Source organism: Protopterus annectens, chromosome 6.part1, assembly GCF_019279795.1.
Source record: "Protopterus annectens isolate FY-2018-M chromosome 6.part1, PAN1.0, whole genome shotgun sequence".
NCBI lineage: Eukaryota > Metazoa > Chordata > Ceratodontiformes > Protopteridae > Protopterus > Protopterus annectens.
In genome coordinates, this window is record NC_056738.1 from 455,846,576 (window position 1) to 455,869,049 (window position 22,474).

Sequence of the window (22,474 nt, forward strand, 5' to 3'; positions counted from 1 at the left end):
AAATACTCACAAAATTAATATTTCTTTAATTGGTGATTTATCAAATTAGATATGAATACTTGTAAACCTCCAATGAAAAGGTAGATGCACACAGGTCAGTAGGAAGTCAACCATGTTTTAATAGAGAACATTCTACACCCAGCTTTATAGACATTTCATTTTTTTTTTTTTTTTTACTGTTACCTTAAGGTAACTCAAGTGCTGAAAATAAATCACATATACACAGCTGCCTCTAAATTTTCAAATGTATTAATATATAATGCTGTGACAAAATCTTCAATAACTATACATTGATTAATTCAGTATATTCCCCCTCATTAGAATTTAACTTCTTAACAATGCAACATATGTATACTCTCCAGCTAGTAGGCTGAAAGACAACAAAATATAAGACTGTAATACTAATCCTGTAAGGGACTTCCAAGATGGGTGCACATTGAGTAACAGCTTATTTCTAGCTCTCCCAGTGTGAAAACATAAACTCAGCAGAGAAGGCCAGCAGACTTGTGTTTATGGGTACATTTCATTAACTGCTTAGTAAGTGCACTGCCTGGATGCTAGGAATAAAGAAATGCAGAAGACCTGGAAAAATACAAAAAGTGAGGAAGAAACACTGACTGGGGAAAGTTATGCAGCTGTTCAGCAAAAAAGCAATGCAACCTTCAGACATGAATTACAGTAACCTGCAGGAAGATGCACGACAACTACATACAGACCTGGTTAAAATAAACAAAACACTGATGGAGTATATCAACACAAACAATAAAAAGCTGGGAAAGTGGAAGAAGCAGATATTCAGATAAGATGATAAAGCTGCAAAAATCAGAGCCGAAATGAAAAAAGTCTGGCTGAATATGAGACTGCTCAGGAAAAGATGTTTCAAAAATAATAGAATTAGCGGACAGAGCATACAGGGGAAACCTGTGATTTTCAGCTATACCAGAGAAGCTGGATGGAACAGGCTGCATTCATTTTATGAAAGCACAAATAAGCAACTGGACTGGTATTCCACAGCAGGAATTGGTAGTTGAAAGGGCACATTGTGTGTATGCTCCAAACCTGGCTATAAGAATGCAACAAAGACCTTTAATAGTAAAGATGCAATCCTACCAGCAGAAGGAGTTGATTCTGACAAAACTGTGGCAGAAGGACAAAGTACTAAAAGTGGTAGACAACAGAGTGTTTGTGGAGAATGATTACTTATTGTACACTAAACAGAAGAGGAGCAAATTTATTCCACTATTCAGGGAATGTTGAGATGCAGGTGTGATATTCAAACTGCTGTACCCATCTGTCTTTAGGGTATTCTTCCATAGAGGGACAAAAATCATTTTTTGATGAAGTACATGCTAAGGAGGAAATACAGAAGTTTGTCCAACAGAGAAAGTATGCTGTGAAACAGACGGAGATTCTACTTCTTGTTTTTCTGGTAAAGACCATAGAGGGACTGTACCTGTGAAATCTTTTCAAAATTTTCAGTGAAAAATGTTAGAGAGAAGGAATGGAGCACGAGAGGAGGCTAGAAGAATTGAGACTGAATTGGAAATAAAGCAGAGACAGGATTTCAGAGATGAAAAGTAAGAAAACCAGTAACTTAATATGGCATCACAATGGAATAATTATATTTCTGAAATATGACAGAACAAGAAAATCTGTAAATATTGGACTTTTTCAGAATATGTTGGACTTGTGGGGGACCCTAAAGCATATGCCTACTTCATGTCATTAATGTTTGGAAAAGTGCTTTGGGAAGGGGAAGAGGAGGGAGAAAGTTAACTGTAAGTAAAGATCTTTTTTTCTTAAATAGTACCAATTTTGCGGCATGTGGTTTTCTTTACATGATATAAAGTAAAGTTTTTTTCAGTTAGTTGTAAGTGTAGTGGGGAATGTAAACAGGTGCTGCTGTTCTCCTTTTTTTTTTCTTTCTCCCTTCTACTCTCTTTCTTTTTGCTCAGTTTTAAGTAATGTAGGCACTGTATTGTAAAAAAATAATCTTGGCTAAAAACCCTGATAAAAGAAAAACGTGTGCTTTTTCTCATTCTTAAAAACCATAGGTTGATTTAGTAATAAGTTTTTTAAGAGAGAGCAAGTAAGTGAAAAAGAACCATTAAATATTATAAAGCTTTTTTACAGCAAATACATGTATGCTCAGTAACAGTTCTGTAGCTTATCTTCATGTTTCCATGGAAACAGTCTGATAAAGAGAAACTGGCTGCCTTGTTCTCATCTCTCCATGAAAACAATCTGATAGAGTAATTGGCTACAGTCTGGTAGAGAGTGATTGGCTGTGGAAAAAAAAAAGAAAAGAGAAATTGGCTAGGATATAATGCTCTCTAAAAGCAGTCAGGGGCTTTCCCAAGGTAGTTAATAATCTCCGAAAATATTCAGGGTTTTTCCCAAGGTAGTTAATGTTCTCTGAAAACATTGAGGGGTTTTCCCAGCTGGGAGAGCTATAAAGATGAGACAAAGCCAATCAGCACTTAGTCGAAGCACAGGCTGCTCCATGTGTCTTAGCATGGATAAGATTTATTTTAGGTTAACTCAAGTTTGTGAGTATTGCTGTCAGTCTGAGACTTTAGTTCCTATTAGGAGTGTAAAACTTCAATATTTGAAGGTGTACATAGTTTGTCTGTTAATATTAAGTTAATAGGTTTTAGGGGGTATTGCGGTGTCATTTTTTGAGGGCTTTCAATAAAACAAAAAGGTTTATAAGATGTAATAGGGTCAAATGTATATGACAAAAAACAGCAGTATAAAAGTTCAACCTGAAAAACAGTGTATGCATGTAACACAAAAGCTGGATCTAGACATTTAACAAAAAGGTGTTGTACTTAAAAGGTGTGGGAATAATAACTTTTTAATGCAATGATGCTTTCATTAATGTCTTTAAATATAAATGATCTCATAGATAAATACATACAAGAAAGGTTAGTGAACTATATTACAAAATGAGGAGTGCAAATAGCTATGTTACAGGAGATGCACTTAAAAAATTTGAACATATGAAAATGATAACGTTTTGTCAGGAAGGTTATTCACTGGAATACCTGGGACAAAGAAAAAGAGGAGTATTTTTATTAATTGCAGGTGGAGCTCCAATAGTGAGAGGAGAGGAATATAAAAAATAATAATGGCAGATTTGTAATGCTATGGTGGTTACTGGCAAGGGAGGATGATTACATTGGCATTTATTTACATTCCACGTAAAGCTGCTGTAATGGAGCTTAAGAAAATTCAGGAAGAGATCATCAGTTTAAAGCAAAGAATATTACTTATAGGTGGGGACTGGAATTTGATTTGCAGCAGTGAAGATGTGTCTGGGGGACCCAGAAGGGAAAATATAACAGAGGAGGGTAGATTTTTGAAGAAATTTATGAGAATATTTGTCATGGAAGATGTGAATTCAGTAATAGGAGTTTAGGATAAATTTACATATTATTCCCCAAGGTATAAAAACTGGGCTAGGTTAGTCAGAATTTACATTTCACCAGGAACATGCACATTTAATTGAAGGTCTCGATCCTCACCCAATAACTATTTCAGATCATGCGCCAGTAATAGCTAAAATAAAAGCAACAGGTAATGAAAAAAAATCTGACATTGGTAATTTTTCACCTGTCTGTTGAAAAGAGAGGAATTTAAGGAATGGGTAGTGGAGACTATTCAAGAGCTGTAAGAGAGGATAGAAATTTCTTCTGAAAATATAGCTAGGGAGTGGGATAAAATTAAAGTGAAGTTTAAAAATAGGGTGGAAATAAAAGAAAGGGAGTTATGATTAAGAAGTAACAAGAATTATTTAGAGGGACTGACAAAGTATTGCAGAATAGGGGGAATTTCAGAGATTAAGAAGAGGATCAACTACAGAATGCTAGGCAGAAAATAAGAGATTACCTCGATAATATTCACGAGATTAGAAAGATTGCTGTTAAGCATCTGTTTTTGATAATAACAGTAGAGCACAAAAACTTTTAGCACAATGACTCTGGCAACAGAAAGTAGAAAGGGCTGTCACCAAACTTAGGGAGCCTGTAACAAGGAAGATAACAAGAGATCCTGTAGAGGTACTATAAATATTTTGGAAATTCTGAGAGTCTCTATAAAGCAGAGAAATATGAAAATCAAGAAAAGGTACAAATGGAAATGTTTATGGAAGAATTAAATATGCCAAGGTTAGAGGAAGATGAGGCTCATATACTAACTGTTAGGATAGGGTGGATGAGATAAAAATTGTGATGCATGCGTAACCAATCTACAAGTAAGTCCCGCGAAACAGATGGTATTCCTGTGGAAGTGTGGAAGATAGGAGAAAAAACTGAAAGATCTACAAGGTTTTAACAGTGCCTTAAGAGGAGAAGTACCACTGTCCTGGAAGTAAGCAGTGGTAGCTGTAATATGTAAGAGGGTAAAGATCCATTAGATCCATCTTCATACAGGCCCATATCAATCATAAACCCTAATTATAAAGTATAATAATGACTAAAAGAATGGCAAAAGTAATGCCAAAACTGATAGATATGGATTATTGTGGTTTTGTGGAGGGGAGGCAAACATTTGACAACATTAACAGAACATTGATGATTCAGAGAGGAGCAGAATGTAAGAAAATGTTATTGTTGGTAGTGTTGGGTTTTGATGCAGCGAAAGCATTTGACAGAGTAAACTGGGACTTTATGAACATGGCAATATAAGCATTTGCATTTCCTGAAAAAATTATAAGATTTATTAGAAGGATATATGAGGGGATTGAAGGTGAAAATTAAAGTGGTGGGGTCTTCTTTCATAATTTCTGCTTGAGCAGAGGAACCAGGCAGGGGTGTCCTCTTTCTCCTGTATTATTTGCATTATATTTGGAACCATTGGCAAAGAAAATAAGGGACTCAGAAATTCAAGGATATAATTGGTATGGTAATCAAGAAAAGCTGCATTTTACTCTCTTCTAATTTATTGTCAGAAATGAATGAACAAACAAAAATAGCAGAGTCAAAACAGTTTCATTTTCCTACTGAAAGCAGTAACTTTTTGCTACAGGCCATAAAAGGTTGTCTGTTTCTTTTTGGCCCAGTATATTTCTTGAGTTTTAACAATCTGGCAGCTTTCCTAAGTTGCTGTCTGGATGTGGAATGTGTGGTATTTGACAGAGAATGGTAGTGAAAAAATTCTTCCTACTTTAGAGATATCCTCAAACATCCATTTGTAACTGCAAAAAGTCATGTGCTGCAATGTTTTGCTTACTAAATATAGATATGTTCAGAAGGGTTTTTTTTTCTGTTCATCTTTGCCCAATGTCTGGCCTCGTAGCTCAGAGACCTCATGTATTGATTTGTCTGGAGGCTTCCAGATATGGTTTCTGTAGTTTGAACAGCTATCCCAGACCCTGGGCTATTGATACTTCTTGGAAGTTTGTTTCTTGTAGAAGAAAGACAGATACCTCTTTTCCTGTTTATATTAAATATTCTGAATCTGAGCAGGAAAATGAAGGGACAGATATTGGGTTTACTTCTCATTTTTGACTCCGACTCAGAGGAGAGCTCAGTTTCTGAATCTCCCTGTGGGGGATTCTTTTTCTCTGAGACTATCTCTAGAATGTACCAGTGTTTTCACTGGGAGAAAACTGAGGTGTCTCAATCACTCAGAAAATGCTATGAGGTATTACAGAAGGAATTTCCAGAAGCTGCACCCTTTTCTCCTGTTCCATGCGGTTTAGAGGATGTGTCTTATTGCCTGCAGTTTTCCTGATAGTCAGCCCATCTGTCCCTAAAATGGCAAATAGGATGTATAAAGTTCCTTAGTCTTTTAAGTTTTTATATACTAGTCCCAAACCTGACACAGCAGCTATATCTTTAGTTGATCCCACTTTTTCTAAATACTTAGATAATTACAATCCTTTTTCTGATAAGGATAGGAAAATTATTGGTAAGTATGGGAAAAAGGGTGTATACCTCTGCAACTCTGATTTTCAGAATTCTGAATTGTCAGGCTCGTATGTTATGGTTTGTTTTGACTAATTGTGAAAGTATGAGGAATATTTTGTCTGCATTTTTTTTCTTGCGAGGAAAAAACTGCTTTAAATAAATCAGTTTTTTCTAATGTACATGTCACTGCTCATTGTTTTGCAGTGTGTGTGTGTTCTCTGTTGGTACTTCTTCCAGGGCTCTGGCCACTGGTACCCTTTTGAGAAGGTTTGCTTGGCTGCAATCTCAGAACCCACCCAGATGATGTTAAATTGGGCATTTTAAAATTGCCTTTGGATTGAGATTTAGTTTTTGGTTGCTCTACTCCAGAGGTAATCAAAAGGTGTGATGAATGTGATAAACTCATTTAGGATACTCTAAAAATGTTCAGCCTTACTTTTCCAATTTTTCTAAAAGATTATCTAACTCCTTATCCAGTTTTGGCAAAAAACAGAATAAACAGTCTCCACAAAATACAGGTAAGTAGATGTTTAAGAAGAAATGGCAAGGGGGTTCCAAAAAGAAGCCTTGAACCTCCAAAAACTAAGGACAGTCCAACGAGTCTGAATGACTATTAAAACGACCTTGTGAAGCCCAGCCCCCACCCCCCCCACATACACACAAACACTCTGGGCAGTTTTGTTTTTCTTCTAGAAACTCTGAATCTCCATTTTTCTATTTGGCAACAGATAGTTTCAGACAAATGGGTTCTGAAGATTATTTATCAAGATTGCAGATGGCAGTGGGAGGAAATGCCTCATTTCCCGGGGTGGGGGAGTCATTCCTCATCCTCCGAATCAAACTCTCTTGTTTTCACCAGTTCTTAATCTCATGCTTTTCCAAGGGAGTGATAGAACCAGTTCCTCCTTCCCATATGGGGAAGGAATTTTATTCAAGTATGTTCTTACTGCTAAAGAAAGAAAATGCATGGAGACCAGTTCTGGATCTTCCTTTCCTAAACCTGTTTATGATAGTGCCCACATTCAATATAATATCAGTTCACAACCTATCTCTTCTTCTTACAAATTTCGTGGTCACACTAGGCTTAAAAGATGTTTATGACATCCATATTCTTCCAGACTTCAGATGTTTCTTAAAGTTTTGTGTGCCTAGACCCCATTATCGGTTCTCTGCCTTACCCTTTGGAACTATCCACTGCATCAGGAGTATTCACAAAATGTCTAGTTCCAGTTATTGCTCATTGCAGGCTACAGGGTATCCACATTTTCCATATTTAGACAGCTTGCTTATCTTTGCAAAGTCTTATCAAAATGTTAGGAATCTCTCTTTTTGTGCAAGAGATCTCTTACACAAGCTGGGATTCCCAGAGAACATTCAAAATTCTTTCTTGACTTGTTCACACAGGACTGTGTTCCTAGGATGTCAACTAGACACCTCAGTTCAAATGGCTTTTCCTCCACAAGAAAAAAAAATATCTATATCTAGATCTATTTTTAAATTTGTCCACTCAAACTTAACGCAATGAAATACCTCATGATTTTGTGTCTAATCGCTTCTATGATTCTCATGATACCCCTGGCAAGACTCCACATGAGAAAGATACAGTGGTATCAGAACTTTATTTGGTCCCAGCACCAACACCCTGTCTCTTTTCAGATCCCAGTGCTGGGCTTTGTCAGATGAGACACCATTTTGTGATGGCAACAGACATCCTTAAATCCAGGTCTCCCCTTCTCCCTCATTGTTCCAAAGCAGTCAGTCACCACAGAAGCACTGTACTTTACTTGGAGATGAGTTTCAGGAGAGAGAAATGTGCAGGAAGTGTGGGACACATGCACATAAATATCAAAGATATGCTTGCCCTGATCAAGGACCTCAACTGTCTGAGTCATCTTTGCTCCCTGAGACCTCTCTTAGTTGTTGCAGACAGTTCCATTGTCTTTGGGGTACATCAAGCGGGGGCGGGGCAGGTCATATTCCCTTTGCAGACTAGCCATGTTAGATTGGAATATAGCTTCACCGCACAGTCTCACTTTACAGACCTCCAATATTCTGTCAGCACAAAACTGTTTGGCAGACAGGCTGAGCAGGAACAGGGCAGACTCTCAGGAATGGAAACTAGATCAGGGGATCTTCCAAGATCTGATCTATCTGTGAGGAGTTCCTCAAGCAGACCTGTTTGTCTCTTGTCTGAACAGTCAACAGGCAAGATTCTGTTGCAGGACTCCACGCAAGAAGGCCTGAAAAATAGATGCCTTTTCTTTTCCTTTCCTTGGACAGGAATGTTCCTGTATACCTTTCCACTAATATCCAAGGTACTACTTAATATTCAGAGCATTTATATCACGTTATCGAAAGATGAAAATAGCGAACGCTATTTCATCGGCCCCAAAACATCTAAACATGAAAATATTGAACATTCAGAACAGCAAATTTTTTCCCATGGAAAAAATTCGCTGCCCCGATACACATACTCACAACACAAGCACATCAAACAAACAGCAGCCACACACACACACACACACACACACACACACACACACACACTTAAATTCCTACATCTAATGCTACACTAAACTAAACACACTACTGTCTACCCACTTATCTTAACCCAAACCCTAAGGTCCGTCACTATCGCACACACGCCTAACCCTAACCTAACTCACTTAACCCACCCTTAACCCTAACGTACAAACAGTCGCACACTTACCTGAACCCAACCCGTAACTTTCCACCACAGCACTAAGAATAGCGAAGCTACATAAACAGCCAACCAAATTCTTTCCCGAGGAAAGAATTTGCTGATGTTTATCGTGTTTCACTGCTGCAGTCATTACACTTGGGTTATCCTGCTGTCAAGCGGTCCCGCAGTCGGCCAGAGTTCCAAAGTCTTGGTCCCGCGTTGGTTGCTGTTGCGTCTTCCCTGATGTCAGTGTGCCAGGGGTATATAACATGCAGTCGATGCCATTTTCTTCAGTATTTCTTGCCATGTGGTGCCCGAAGCATAAGCAGTTCACAAGTGCCGGTCGGCCAACTCCTGAGATTTTCAATTTGAATTTCAGAACCGAAGTCTTCAATAAAGCTAAGTACCCCGTTAGGGAAGCTTTTCCTTGCCTCAGACTGATGTCAGTAAAAGTTAATAATTGTATTTGTTGTGGGAAGCAAATACCTCATAAGGATTTTTATTCTTACTGTATTCCATGCCTAGGCCCAGACCACTACGTCACTAGTTGTCAGTTTTGTGCTAGATTTAACAACCGCACTATTAAACGTCGGTTTGACTTTGCTCGAAGGTTTAATTATACCATGCCGTCGGAACAACCGATGACTGGAATACACAAAAAACACAAAGACAAGGATAAGGACAGGCATCCGAGGCCCAAAACTGACGATGAAGCCTCTTCTAGGCCAGTCGCTGGTTCGCCAGTTCTCAGTGAGGCGCTTTCGCAGCCCCTGACACCCGCTACATCAGAGCCACAGGCTGCCTCCGACTCCCACGTGGAGATGTCTAGGCCTCTGGAAACTCAAGGTGTTGGGCCTACAGAAACTAACCCCTCAGATGGGTCCGGAGCCGCTGAGCAGGCATCGGCTTCTGAGGGTGTTTTCAGACCTTCACAGCTTACCATCAAAACTACAGCCAAGTCTAAAACTCCATTAAAGACAAAGAAGCAAGTACAGCATTCACCTGGACAGGCCTCCATGCCTAAAAAAACAGGTGCTCAAAATGGCCAAAGACTTAATTACTCTGATCAGGGGTTCCCATCCCCCTCCTGATAAAAGGCCTGGGAAGGATACAGACTATGATTCCTCTGACCAGGTTTCCATTTCTTCTGATTACTCTTCAGACCAGGGATACTCTTTACCCCCCCATGAGGACTCTGATGCTGAAGAATCAATTCCTTCAGCCTCTCCTCCTGAGGATTACTCTTTTGGGGAAACTTTACATACCATGAGGGAGCATTTCCATTGGGAGGGACAGGATTACTCAGAATCCAAGAAAAGGCTCAGAGACTTTCTTTTATTGCCTCAGCACATGCCCCTTGCTATTCTGCCAGTGTTAGATATTGTGGATGATGTGTTCTCTGAATCCAGTTTAAATCCTGATTCTTTGTCCCCTGCTCTAGTCAAGCCAGACAGGTACTACAGAGTCCCTGACTCTCACAAATTTCTTTATAAAAACCCTGTTGCTAACCCAAAAACTATTTCCCAGAGTCCCAAAGGGGTAAAGGCTTCCACAGCTAAAAATCCAGTTCCCTCTGTCAGGGATTCTAGAGCATTAGACAGATGGGGGAAGAAAGTTTACACTTCTGCAACTTTAGCAGTGAGAGCTTTAAATTGCCAGTTTCACATGCTTAAATACCAACAATATTTAATGTCTCTGTTAAAACAGAAAATGCTTACAAGTTCAGAACATCCTGACTTTAAGGAAATGCAGGATTTATTGCATGCAGCTGAACAAGTGGGAAGACATACTCTGCAATGTGGTTTTGATTCATTAGAGGCTTTCTGTAGAGCAGCAGTTACAGGATCTGTGATTCAAAGGCATGCTTGGTTAAAAGAACAAGGTTTACCTGATCATGTTAAGGCAAAATTATTGGATGCTCCTTTGCAGCAGGATATTTTATTTGGTGTTAAGGCAGAAGAGGTATTAAAGAAAATGGAGGATAAGGCAAAATCTATGCAAACAGTGAAGGATTTCTTACAGGTATAGCCACCTCGATTTAGCAAAAATTGGCCTTCAAAGAATCGGTCCTTTCCAGTGTCAGACAGACCACAAAGAGGCAGATACAGACACCCAAGAGGCAGATCTCAGCCCCAAGGCTCTTACAGACCACGACAGTGGGGTGCTTCAACCCCAAAAGGAGGGGAAGACAAGTCACAACCTTATAGGAAACCGTCACAATGACCTCCCCCTTCAAATGCCAAGCACTTAGCTTTTGGCAGCTCCCTTAGGGGGAAAACTAGCACTTTTTTCACAAAATTGGCATATAATCACCCAAGACAAATGGGTTCTGAATATTGTGTCTCAAGGTTACAGGTTCCACTTTCATACTCTACCAAGGCTAAAAGGAATGCCAGACCTGCCACAAAATCAATGGGCAGAGGCACAAAAACAAATTACAGCCCTCATGGACATGAGAGCTATTCAAAAAGTGCCACAGCAGGAACAAGGACAAGGATTTTACTCAAGACTTTTCCTAGTCCCCAGGAAGGACAAAGCCTTGAAGACCCATATTGGACCTTTCTACTCTAAATACTTACCTAGATGTTCCGAAATTCAAAATGTTGACACTACAGCAGCTTCTTCCCATGCCTGGCAAGAAGGCTTGGCTTGTTACTTTGGACCTCAAAGAGGCATACCTGCATGTCCCTATCAGACAAAATTGCAGAAGATACCTCAGATTCATAGCTGGTTCAATGCATTACCAATTCTCTGCACTGCCCTTTGGCTTATCTACTGCACCCAGGGTCTTCGCAAAGTGCCTGGCACCAGTAATTGCATTTTGCAGACAAAAAGGAATTCAAATATATCCATACTTGGACGACTGCCTTATTCAAGCAGAGAGCAAGGACATTCTTCTAAAGCATCTGGCATTTGTAAAAAGGTTGCTAATTTGCCTGGGGTACACAGTAAATGAAAAGAAGTCAAAACTAGTGCCCTCACAAGAGATAATATTCCTGGGTGCCAGCTTAAATACAACGACCCAGATGGCTTATCTCATGCCAAACAAGCAAGGACAACTGACTCAGTACTTTCAGTTGATGGCAACAAAAACCCAACTACCTACAAGAAAAATTCTGCAGGCCTTTGGATTCATGGCATCCTGCATACTACTAATACCATATGCCAGACTGCATATGAGGAAATTACAATGGTACCTAAAAAGTGTTTGGACTCGACACTGTCACAGTTTGGAAGCAGTAATACCACTAATTCCCTGCCTACAACAGGAGTTTCGATGGTGGGCGCAGGCATGTCACCTCAACAAGGGACAGCCTTTCACTCTACCCACAGCCAGGCAGATGCAACAGATGCTTCGGATTACGCCTGGGGAGCACACATGGCAGGAGAATGTATTCAGGGCAAGTGGGCCGCAGACCAAATGCATCTTCACATCAATCAAAAAGAGATGCTAGCTGTACAAAATGCTCTAACAGCTTTCAAGGATCTTCTGCATCCAGGACAACTATTATTAAAGACAGACAACACCACAGTTATGTGATACGTAAACAAGCAAGGGGGCATGCATTCTTATCCCCTATTCAGACAAGCCATGACCTTGTGGAACACAGCTCTAACCTATCAAGTTCATCTGCAAGCACAATTCCTGCCAGGAAAGAAAAATACTCTGGCAGATGACTTAAGCAGAAACATTATGGATCCTCACTAGTGGAAATTAAATCCACAAGTATTCAGAATGATAACACAAAAATGGGGGAGCCCAGACATAGATCTTTTTGCCTCCCCAATGAATTGTCAACCACAGAAATTATGCACAAGGACTTACCACACACAAGCATAGAAAGTGGATGCTCTCTCGTTCAGCTGGAAAAGCCTAAAAGTTTATGCCTTCCCACCACTGCCTCTCCTTTCAAGGGTATTCCTAAAAGCCAGACAGGAAAAGCCAAAAATGATCCTGATTGCCCCAGACTGGCCACACCAGCACTGTTACCCAATCTTAAAGAACTTAGCTCAAGGCCTACCATGGATTTTACCTCAAACTCCGCATCTTCTGACTCAACAAAACAATCAGATACTGCACAGTCAGCGCAAAACCTTAAACCTGGCTGTATGGCAGATTCCTTAGTCAAGTAGACAACACCTCTCTCTAAAGCTGTTATGGATGTCATTTTGGAGGCCAGGAGGCCTAGCACCAGGAAATCTTATTCAGAAAAGTGGAAGAGATTCTGTGCCTGGAACCAGGCTCAAAGCTTTGACCCTCTTGTCCCAAATATTCCTCAGATATTACAATACTTAACTGAGATGCTGGACAAAGGCCTATCCTTTTCATCCATTAAGATCCACGCCTTTACCATCTCAGCTCATTACAACACAGATCCTCCTATTTTCTCTCATCAATTGTTAAAACAGTACCTCAGAGGGGTTAAAAACATAAGACCGCCCCGGAGAGCACCAACACCAACTTGGGACCTCAATTTTGTCTTGGAAAAATTTTGAGCCAGCCAATTCAGCAGAATTAAAATATGTGTCATGGAAAACTGCTCTGCTTCTGGTAATAACCTCAGCATGAAGAGTCTCAGAGTTACAGGCACTAATGGCAATGGAGCCTTTCATAATTTTTCACCAAGACAGGGTTTCTTTAAGAACAAACCCTTCATTTATGCCAAAGGTGGTATCCAGTGTGGCTCTTAACCAAACTATTCACTTGCCAACTTTGTATCCAAATCCCCAGAATAAAGGGGAGAGACTTCTGCATTCATTTGACATACACAGACAGTTACGTTTCTACTTGGACAAAACAAAAGCTTTCAGAAAAACTGAGCAATTGTTTGTAGCATATGCTGCAGGATCACAGGGAAAGGCTATTTCAAAGCAGACCATTTCAAAGTGGATAGGACACTGCATCCATTTCTGCTACACACAGCATGGGAAAACTGTACCTAGTAACATTAGGCCACATTCCACCAGGGCAACAGCCACTTCAACTGCCTACCTTAGAGGAGTACCTACCAAAGAAATCTTGGAAGCTGCAACTTAGAGTTCAGTGCACACCTTTACCAAGCATTATCTCTTGCCTCTTTATTCGAGATCCAGAGCTGGCTTTGCCACTGCAGTGCTGCAGGGCCTCATAGCCACCCCAAATCTTCTATAGAACCAGCCACCCTACCTCAGCTTTGGGATTCAACCCAAGTGTAATGACTGCAGCAGTGAAACACGATGAACATAGTACAGTTTTGTACCTACCATAAATGTAGATGTTTGAGTGTATTCACTGCTGCAGTCCAGGTTACCCTCCCTCCCTCCACCCCCTCTTTCTTAGCTGGGACTTCTCTATACCTTTCAACCCTATACTACCTATGTGGTGTATTTGCTGGTAACTGAAGGTGTTGGTTTTACCTTTATTGTATGTTTTATTAGCAGTATGTATTGCCTACCTATTTGGGGGCACCTGACATCTGGGGCAAGAAAAACTGAAGAAAATGGTGCTGGCTGCATCTTCTATACCCCTGGTGCACTGACGTCAGGGAAGAAGCGACGGCAACCGATGTTGGACCAAGACTTTGAAACTTTGGCCGACTGTGGGACCACCTGACGGCAGGATAACCCAAGTGTAATGACTGCAGCAGTGAATACACTCGAACATCTACATTTATGGTAGGTACAAAACTGTACTTTCTGCAGCTTCGTTATACTTAGCGTTCGCTGAATAGTGTTCAATATCAGAACATTCAAATTTTAAATACTTCGATGTTCTGATACAGACCCTATTCAGATGGAATCCCACAAGAGCATTGAGGTGACTCCCTTCTGGCCCAGACAACTATGATTCTCCCTTCTTTTGGCAATGGTCGTGGGCAAATATCACAAACTTCCTCGCAGATTAGATCTATTCACACTGAGACAGGGGTGTTTGATACACCCCAACATAAGTCAACTTTAATTTACTGCCTGAATGATAGGATCTTAATTCCTTGTAAGCACCTTTTTACTGAGGATGTGCAACAGGTACTAATGGAGGCAAGAAGCCTGCCACTGGAAAATCATATATTAGCAAATGTAAAATGTTTTCTAATTGGTGCCAGCAACATAACCAGCACCTATTCAGGGTGGTAGTTCCTTGCGATTACAATATTTGTGTGAGTTACTATTGTATGGCGTTTCTTATTCTTCTGTGAAGTTGCATGTATCGGTCATTTCAGCATGTCTGCCCATGGATTTTCCTTTCTCAATGCAATGTTGTGTTAAAATGTTTTTGGAAGGGCTTTTGCATAAGAGGCCTCCAAGAAAAACAATGGTCCCTTCTTGGAATCTTAATTTTATGTTAGAGAAGTTAATACTTGCTCCATTTGAACCAACTAACCTATGGATTGTAGTCTGGTCTTTGAAATCCCTAAGAGGTGTTATGAGTTGCTGTAGATAGAATCTCTGAAATCATCTGCTGTTCCTCCTGTTTTGGCTGCTTTGTTGGATGCATTTTCCAGTGCCTCTAAAGCTCCTGATTCTCTGCCCCCTGCTCCCAAGAAACCATATAGGTTTTATAGGGTGCCTGAGAACTGTTAACTTTTTGTACAAATGTCCTGCTGCTGACCTTGCAGTGGTCTCTTTAGCCTTTGACAAGCCATCTCATTTGCTTCCTTCACCCAAGTTACTGCCTTCTGATAAAGATAGCATAACTATGGAAAGGCTAGGTAAGAAGGTTTACACCTGGGCATCCTTGGCTTTTAGGGCTATTAATTATCAGACCCATATGTCTAGGCATGTGTTGGCTCTCCTTTCTCAGGCTTGTCAAGTTATTTCTGATCAACTAGACTCTGAGGGTAAAACATCTGCTCTTTCCCTGTTAGGAACTTCCTGTTAGGTGATTCATCATTCCATCAAGTGTAGTTATGATGCTGTTTTGGTTCATTGATGAGGAGATATTCTTGGCTTCAGCTTCAACCATTGCCTGATATCAAGGCTAAGTTGATGGATGCCTCTCTTGATATTAAACCCTTGTTTGAGGAAGGTGCTGCTGGTTTGTGCAAGTCCCTTCAGGATAAGTGGATGGCCTTACAGGAACTCAAACATGTTTGTCTCTCCAGTTGCTAAATTTCAAAGAAACTACCCTAATAAGCCTGCCTTTGTTCGCAGACAATCCCATCCTCATACTGAGGACAAAAAGAGTGGCAAATTGTCTCTTCCTGCTAAGGCTACTCAGACTTCAGGAACTCAGAAGTCTTTCTTTCCAGATAAACCAGGTGCTTTCTGACTATCTCTCTTTTCCCAGTCACATTCCTTTTTCTCCTTGCCTTTCTTTCTGTCTTCTTGTTTGGCTTCAAATTACTGAGGATTCTTGGGTTCTGTCCATTATTCGCCAGGGGTATTTCATGGTGTGGAAATTCCATCCTCCTTTTTATGGGCATTCCTCTGCCTCCTCAGGAATAACTCCCTTTTTCCCCAGAGGTACTTCAAGACCTTTTCTCTCGGGGCACTATTCTAGAGGTACCCGTGTCCCAAAGTGGAGGGGATTTTACTCCAGAATGTTTCTAGTTCCCAGAAAGGAGGGCACTTGAAGACCAATTCTAAACCTCTCTCATCTAAACATTTTTCTGAAGATGCCCACTTTTTGAATGTTGCCCCTTCAGACTGTGTTTCCTTTTTTGCTTCCTCAGGCTTATAAAGGTGTCTCTGGATTTCAAGGATGCTTATCTCCATATTACGATCCATCCCCTTTTCAGGATGTTTTTGCATTTCTCTGCTGCTTCCTGGCATTTTCAGTTCTCTGCTTTGCCCTTAGCCTTTCTACTGCCCTAAAGATAGTAACCAAATGCCTCTCTCCTGTGATTGCTTTTTGCAGGCTTTAGGGGGTCCAAGTATTTCCTTACTTGGATGATATGCTGATTCAGGCCTCCCCTAAAAAGATTATGTTGCAAAATATTCATTTTGCCATTTCCCTTCTTCAGAGCTTGGGGTTCACAATAAACTTCAAAAAGTCTTCTCTGACTCCTCCTGAGGATCATGTTTTTTTAGGTTGCAGTATTCAGACTATGCTTATGCTGGCATCCCTGCCTCTTCCCAAGGCCTTAACTCTCATTTCCTTCTTTCAAAATCTTCATCCTCTGGCCTCTGGTTCAGCCTGGGAGTTTCTGAGCGCTCTAGGTTTCATGGCTTCCACTATTCCTATGCTCCCTTTGGCCAAACTTCACATGAGAAAGTTTCAGTGGTTTCTGAATTCAGTTTGGCTTCAACATGCACATCCTCTAGACTTTGTAGTTCCTTTCCTTCCTTGCCTTAAGAAGGAACTTCACTGGTGGATCCAGCAGTTGTCTCTAAATCCAGGGCTCCCTTTTTATCCCCATCTTCCCTTTCAGGAACTGTTCATAGACACTTCAGATGTTGGATGGGAAGCAGTTTCTGGCTTCCTAAAAGTACAGGGGGTGTGGTCACCTCTTCAGCAGAGGAGCACATCAATGTCAAAGAGATGAGAGCTCTTCTTCCGGCTGTTCGACTTTTCATCCTCTTTTCTCCCCTGGACCTCTCAAGGTATTTACAGGCAATACCTCAGTGATGCAGTATATAAACAAGCAGGGGAGAACAAGATCTTACCTTCTTTGCTGGTTGACAGTCCTGGTGTGGGATCTTGCTTTTAAGTATCAAGTGACTCTTCAGGCAGTTTGCATTCCCTCAAAAGACTGTGGCAGACACTCTAAGCAGGTCCTTAACTCAATCCCATGAATGAATGCTTCACAGGGATGTGTTTCTGGTCATTGTCCACCGGTGGGGTACTCCTCAAGTACATGTATTTGCCTCCCCTCTGAGGAGACAACTTCCTCTATTTTGTGCCAGAGTCCCAGGTCTTCTGGTGTGGACACCCTTTCTTTTTCTTAAAAGTTGGTGTTTCTTTATGCATTCCCTCCCTTTCCTCTCATTCCAAAAGTCCTGCTCAAAATTCACCGACACACTCCCAAAATCTTCTTGGTGACTTCCTTTCGGCAGAGACAGCATTTGTTCCCTCTTCTTCTTCATTTAGCCAAGAGCAGTCATCACAAGTGGCCTGATAGGTGGACCTACTCACACAAGACAAGGGATCTCTCGTCCATCCTCACTTGTGCAGTCTTAACTGATACTGTGGGTGATAGGATTTTGATTCCTCATAGACACCTTTTTTCAGAGGATGTGCTTAGAGTCCTGCAGGAGGCCAGGAAATCCTACTTATCCAAATGGATGAGGTTTTCTGTTTGGTGTCTCTCTCGTAACCTGGATCCACTTACTGTTGATGTTTCTTTGTTTTGTGTGAATTGCTCAATGCTGGTTTGGCCTATTCTGTCAAGGCCCACCTCTCAGCTATCTCTGCTTGTCTGTCTTTATCTCCTCCTTTAGCTTCTACATTTGAAGATAAACAATTCCTTAAAGGCGTCTTTCATATTGGACTTCCCAGGAAGCCTGTTGTTCCTCTTTGGGATCTTAATTTGTTTTGGAGAAGTTGACTCAGGCTCTTATCAAGCCTGTTGCTTCAGCTTCCTTGCAACATTGCTCCTGGAAGACTGTTATTTTGGCCCTTTCTTCTGCCAGACAGGTTTCTGAGCTTGAAGACCTTATGGCATTTTTTCCTTTTTTGGTGCTTCATAAGAACAGGGTGTCCTCTCATACTAATCCTTCTTTTTTGCCCAAGGTGGTTAATGAGTTGTCACTTAGTCTGTTCATTTGCCTACTTTTTTCCCCTCACTGCAGTCTGCCAGTGGGAGGGTGCTGCATACTTTGGATGTGCATAGACAACTCAGATTTTATTTTGATAAGACCAAGTCTATTAGAAAATTTGATCAGTTTGTTTCTTTTTATCCTAGATCCCTAGGTTTGGCTGTTCCCAAGCAAACTATTTCTTCTTGGATCTCAAAGGCTATTTTTTGTTATACTTTTCATGGTAACAGCCTTCCTACTTCTGTAAAGGCTCATTCTGTTAGAGCTGTGGCTTCTTCTGGTGTTTTTTTCAAGGGTTTGGATACCAACGCTGTTCTTGAGGCAGCTACCTGAACTTCTGTGCATACTTTTACCAAACACTACAAGTTGGATGGAATCACCAGAGCTAGAGAGAGTTTTTCTAGGGCCATCCTTCACGGTTTCCTAGAGGGCTCTACTGGTTATTCCGACTCCCAGGTTTATTCTTGAGCATTGGCACTCCACCAGTCATTAGGAATACTGCAACACATGAATGGAAGGACATAGTACAGTTTTGTAAAATCTTACCATAACAGTAATTTCCTTTCCTTCACTGTTGCAGTATTCACTCTCTCCCTCCTCCCCCTGGTCCATTTCCCTCCTGGATATACTGGTTACCCCTTAGTTTTCCTTGAATGGTGTTCCTACTGGGGCTATCACTTCTAAGTATGGTACATTCGGACATCACCTTTTTGCCCTATACTATGCAAGGAGCATATATGTGATGTAGGCTTTTGTATACTGGACATTGTTAGAAATGCTGCAACAGTGAAGGAAAAGACCTACTATTATGGTAAGATTTTACACAGCTATACATGTTCTTCATGTTTCACTGTTGCAGTCATCACATTTGGGTTATCTGCCTGCAGGTAGCCCTTAGCCAGCCTGAATACCAGAGTCTTGGGATTTCTGCTTCAGATGCTGTTGCTTCTTCCATGATGTCAGGGGTATAAAACATGCAACCGACTCCATTACATCAGTCTTTCTTGCCGTGCGGTGCCCAAAGCAGAAGAAGTTCGCAAGTGCCGGTTGGCTGACTCCTGAAATTTTCATTTTCGAGTTTCGGACCTGAAGTCTTCAAAAAGATAAGTACCCCGTTGGGGATATTTTTTTCATGGTCTAACCATTGTCAGAAAAAAATTAACAATGGTCTTGCCTGTGGAAAGCAAATACATCATAGAGATTTTCATTCTTACCGTGTCACCTGTTTAGGCCCAGACCACAACGTCCGTCACTGTCAGTTTTGTGCCTTGTTCAATGCCTGAACTATTCGTCTTCAGGCTATTTTTGTAGCTAAATACTTTCGTTCTCGATTTCCGTACTCTTCATTAAGCCATCCGACTAGTGATCTTCCGGAAAAAAAAAAAAAAACGAAAAAAAACGTAAGGATAAAGACAGAGACAGACTGCACAGGTCCAAAACTGCTGATGACCCTTCCGTTAAGCTAGTCGCCAGTCCGCCGGTAATCAGTGAGGCGCTTTTGAAGCCCCTGATACCCACTTCTACAGATTCACAGGCCTCTGCTGAGACCCATTCTGAGTCCGGTATGTCACGAGATGCTGCTTTGACTATGAAACCTGCAGATGTCTCTACCTTGGATGGGTCCGGAGCTGTTGTGCAGGCACCAGCTTTTGAGGGTGTATTCAGGCCTACGGATTTTCATATCAAACCGTCGACTTTGTTTCAAGCTAAAAATACCAAATACCTCAGGTCTAAAGTTCGCACTACGCCTAGAAAACCGACCAGCAAAGCGCATTCTCAGGCTCACATGCCTCAAAAACAAATGTTTAGAATGGCTGAAGATCTTATTACCTTAATTAGGGGAAGCCAGCCTTCCCCCTTTGAGACCTAGAACTGATTTTCCTTCTGATCAGGAATCTGATGTCTCTATTCCTTCTGACTACCAGGATTTACCCTTATCTACTTATGAGGATTCTGATGCAGAGGATTCCATTCTGTCTGCTTCCCCTCCAGAAGATCTTTCTTTTAGTGAAACCTTGCATACCCTTAGGGAACATTTCCGCTGGGAAAGCCAGGACTGTTCACAGTCCAAAAAGAGACTTAGGGAATTCTTATACCTGCCTCAGCACAGGCCACTAGCTATCCCTCATATTCTGGAGATTGTAGATGATGTTTTCTTGGAATCCAGCCTTACCCCAGACACCTTTCCCCCAGCTCCAAAGAAACTTGACAGGTACTACAGAGTACCTGACTCACAAATTCCTCTTCAAGAATCCTACTGCGGATCCAAAGACCATTTCCTAAGGACCTAAAAGCATTAAGGCTACTAGTGCCAAAAATCCTACCCCTTCTGACAGAGATTCTAGGACTTTAGACAGATGGGGTAAGAAGGTATACACCCCTGCTGCTCTGGCCATTAGGGCTTTAAATTGCCAGTTTCATATGTTAAAGTATCAGCAACATATTATGGGACTAATTAAACAGAATATTATGTTGATTCCTGACTGTGCTGAACACAAAGATTTACAAGAGTTAATGCATTTTGCTGACCAAGTTGATAAACATATTTTGCAATGTGGTTTTGATGATTTAGAAGCATCTTGCAGGGCTGCTGTCACTGGGTCTGTACTTAGAAAGCATGCTTGGCTTAAGGAACAAAACTTGCCAGATCATGTTAAAGCCAAATTACTGGATGCACCCTTAAGCCAAGAGTGCCTTTTTGGCAACAAAGCAGAAGTTGTTCTTAAAAGAATGGAGGAAAAGGCAAAATCTATGCAAACTGTTAAATATTTCTTACAAGTACAGCCACCTAGATTCAGTAGGCATTGGCCATCAAAGAACTGGTCCTTTCCAGTCCCTTCCAGGCCTTCTCAGTCCAAACCCAGGAGCAGTAGACCACCAAGAATTCAGTTTCAGACTATGCACAGATCTAAGCAGTGGGGGGCTCCTGTTCCCAAAGCAGGGAGTAGTAAGCCACCCCCCTATGGAGAAATTGCACAGTGACTTAAACTTAACTCTTCCAAGCCTTGCTCAACTACTTGCACATTTAGGAAGAAAGCTCACCCTGCATGCAAAAAGCTGGGAATTCCTTAGCCAAGACAAATGGGTTTTAAACATTTCCCTAGGATACAGATTCCACTTCCACTCTCTCCCACCCCAAGTGGATGGCCAGACCTCCCCCCAAACCAGTGGATGGAGGCCCAAACACAAGTGCTCTCTCTCCTCAACATCAAGGCTATTCAGCCTGTAACAAAACAAAAATAACACCAATAAAATCCAAACCAAGGCAGAAGCAACTGAACAGCACACCACAGAAATAGCGTATATTACTTTATTATCCACTTCATCAGAATAATTAAAACAGAACAGTCAGGGTTTAAATAGGTAAAAAATCACCATAGAAATTAATTGAAATGCAAATGACTACACAGCTTAAAGAGACCAAAACATTTTTTAAGTAATGTGAAGGCAAACCAAGTCATTGCTTTTATTTACTTTCAGTTTTCTATGTTTTAAAAAACACTTAACATTAATGGCCAATCAGATTTCAGTTTAATTTGCCAATAAGTCTCCATCCCTCATGTCTTGATGACAAATTTCTAACACTGAAAACAAAAACTTACTAAAAGAATGACACTCTAAACTGTGTTTAAAAAGGGCATTAGAATCATCCCTGGTTTTAATACAGTACAAATGTTCCCTGATACGTGTTCTTAACTGCCTGGTCGTCATACCAACATAAAATGCGGTACAAGATGAACACAAGGCAATATAAACAACTCAACAAGTGCGGCAGTTCGCAAAGTCAGGGACAGGAAAAGTGCTATTAAAGGGGGCTACTAAAATGTATGGTCCAGTTGAAATATACCTACACATATTACAATCTTGACAACAATTCATCCCCCTCTTATTGGTTAAGACACCACACGGTGCGTTGTCATGTCTTTCTAAAATCTTTTTTAAGTTAAAATGATTCCTTTGAACAAACAAAGGTTTATCTCCTAAAACATTATGCATTTCAGCATTCCCCTTAATGACTCTCCAATTTTTTGAAATAATTTTCTGAATACGCTGACAGTCAGAATTCATCAACAAAAATGGATTAAGTGTTTCACTATGGTTAGTGTTTATCAAAATTGGATTGTCCAAATTTAAGCTTAATAGCGGTACATACTGACTAGTCCGCTTATTGTAAATGTCAGTAGCTGTTTGAATTAATTCC

General features: G+C 40.8%; 1 protein-coding gene across 1 annotated transcript in view; it reads left to right on the plus strand.

The window, feature by feature from the left end:
* Positions 1-22,474, plus strand: part of VPS8 (VPS8 subunit of CORVET complex) — a 2,195,799-nt gene that overhangs the window by 1,251,856 nt on the left and 921,469 nt on the right. The gene's annotated exons all lie outside the window — the stretch shown is intronic.